Source organism: Colius striatus, unplaced genomic scaffold (genome assembly GCF_028858725.1).
Source record: "Colius striatus isolate bColStr4 unplaced genomic scaffold, bColStr4.1.hap1 scaffold_60, whole genome shotgun sequence".
Lineage (NCBI taxonomy): Eukaryota > Metazoa > Chordata > Aves > Coliiformes > Coliidae > Colius > Colius striatus.
The window spans coordinates 758384-760883 of NW_026908534.1; the positions used below are offsets into that span (position 1 = coordinate 758384).

General features: G+C 74.4%; 1 non-coding gene across 1 annotated transcript; it reads right to left on the bottom strand.

The window, feature by feature from the left end:
• Positions 1-494: 494 nt before the first annotated feature.
• On the bottom strand, positions 495-647 carry LOC133629536 (5.8S ribosomal RNA). Its single transcript, XR_009821064.1, has one exon. It is a non-coding gene; the product is annotated as a 5.8S ribosomal RNA (ribosomal RNA).
• Positions 648-2500: the final 1853 nt, after the last annotated feature.

Genomic DNA, 2500 nt, shown 5'->3' on the forward strand with positions numbered 1-2500 from the left:
CCACCCGCGGCGCGGCGGCCGAAGCGGGGAGGAGAGACAAGGAGGAGAGACGGGCGCGACGGGAAAAAGCGAAGGGTGGGGGCAGGCGCGCACGCCGCCCCATCCCCGCCACACCCGTTACCGCGTCCCCGGCGCACGCACGCGCGCGCGGCAGCACGGCACGGTACCGCCGCGGTACCCACCCGCAGACAGCCGCCCGCGCGGGAGGCCGGGGGCGAGGCCCGCGCCTCGCCCCCCGAACACCTTCTCTCTCTCTCCCCACCGCCGCGCCGGGCCCGACCGGCCCGAACGACACCCTGGCGGCCCCGGCGGGACGAACTCCGTCCAGCAGGCGCTCCGGGAGCGGGGAGCTTCGGAGCGCTCCCCGAGTCTCGATTTAGGGGGACGAAGGCCCGCCGACGGGGACCTGCGAGGCAACCCCAGCCGCGCCGCTGCCACCGCTGCCCCTCGCTGCTTGCCAGGGGCGGCGGCTCAGCCGGCGATTGATCGTCAAGCGACGCTCAGACAGGCGTAGCCCCGGGAGGAACCCGGGGCCGCAAGTGCGTTCGAAGTGTCGATGATCAATGTGTCCTGCAATTCACATTAATTCTCGCAGCTAGCTGCGTTCTTCATCGACGCACGAGCCGAGTGATCCACCGCTAAGAGTTGTCTGGCTTTCGGCACCGCCCCACGCGCGCGGGGGAGCCGGGGACCGCTCACACGGAGCGGCCCCCTTTTGAGGATGGGCCTCACCGCCCGCGGCCCCGCTCGCTGGCTCGCGCCAGCCCAGCCAAGGCCGCAGCGGAGAGGCCACGCCTCGCGTGACCGTACGAACACAAGCGGAGAAGGAAAAAAAGGAGCGAGAAAACTCCGAAGGGCGAGGGCGGGGAGCCCGCGCTCCCGACCGACCCCCCCCAGGACCTGGGGGGGAGAAGCACACCTCGGGAGATCCCTTCGGAGGCGGCCCAGGCGCCCGGGCTCGGCCCGGCCTCCACGCGGAGGCGGCGGCAACGTCCGACCCTGCCCGACTTTGCTCAACCTCGACCGGGAAAAAACGGCCGCCCCCGCGGCACCGCGCTAACGACAGCCAGGCTCTTCCCTCCACCGTGGCTCGCCGACACGCGCCGGCGGCTCCGCCGCCGCGCCAACGCCACAAGGTGGCGAGCCCCCGGAGCCCGAAACGGCGGCGCGCCCGACCGCACGGCCGCCTCCTCGCACGGAGGCCCGCCGCCGGGACGGAACGGCACGCACCTGTCCCCGGCCACCGCCGTCGACGCTTCTCGCCTCGGCCCTCTCCTCTCTCTTCTCCGGGAGAAAGACGGACGCGCGCTCAGACGGAGGGCAGCCGCCCGCCCCCCGCGCTTCCGCACGGAGACCGGGACGGGGAATGCCTCCGACTGCACGCGGCCGCTTCACCCGGAAACGGCAGGGACAGGCGGCGTGGAAGTGACGAACGGGGGACACCGGGGCCGGGACGGCCGCCGCCGGCGACGAGCGACCGGCCGAAGGATCGGCAGGCCGAGCGCGTCGCGCCGCCACCGCCGGGCCCGAGGGCACCGCGCCCTGGACGCCAGCTGGCGGAAGGAAACCAACCGAGAGCGCTCGCCGAGGCGGGGAAGCAAGAACGGAGCGCAGCGCGGCACCCCGAGGCGCCGTTCCCGGCGAACCCCTTTCCCCCCCGCCTCAGCGGCGAGGGGGAGCGACGGGGAATCGCCAACCCCGCGGCAGAGGAGCCCGCGCTCCAAGCCGGGGACGCCCGCTTCGAGAGGAAGGCAGGCCGGGCACGGCCGACCGCACCGCGGTCTCGCTGCGCCGAGACCGGACCGCGGAAAGGGGGGGGCAGGAGGACCCCTCCCCGGCACGACCGTCCCGCGGGGACGAGCGCGGGCGGGCGGCGGTGGCGGCCGAGACAAGGGCCTACACGGGAGAGACTCCCGCCCCTTACCGAAACGCCACCGTCGTTGGCCCCGCCCGTCCCGACCCCTGCGGGACGCATCGAGCCGCCCGAGTCTTTAAACCTCCGCCCGGCTCCGCGACCGAGGAAAGGCCGCGGAAACGCGGACGCTAGGTACCTGGCCCTGGGGTGAGGGAAACGACCTGAAGGGCCCCGCAGGGGTGCCTCCTCCCGCTGCCACCATCGGGGGGAGCGTCCGCCCGCGGGGGCGCGCCCGACATCCACCGCCATCACCACGGCCTCTTTCCCGGGGCCCGGGGGTTTCCCTCAGTGAGCCCGGCGCTGCGCCCGGGATGAGGGCCGTGGCTCGGGCCGCCCGCTCGCGCGGGACGCGACCCGGCAAGAGAACCTCGCGCGCCAACAGGCGGCATCGGTCACGGCCGAGCGCCTCCGGCCCCCCCACAAACCTCCTGCCTCGGAAGAGAGAGGAGGAGAGGGGAGGGCGCGGGGGGAAACCCTGCCGTCTCCGTACCCGCCTCGGCGACGCAGCCACCAGCTCCGGAACGCCCGGAAAGCCCTTGGCACCCTCGCACGGCCGGCCACTCGGCCACTGGGCAGGGGGGCGCT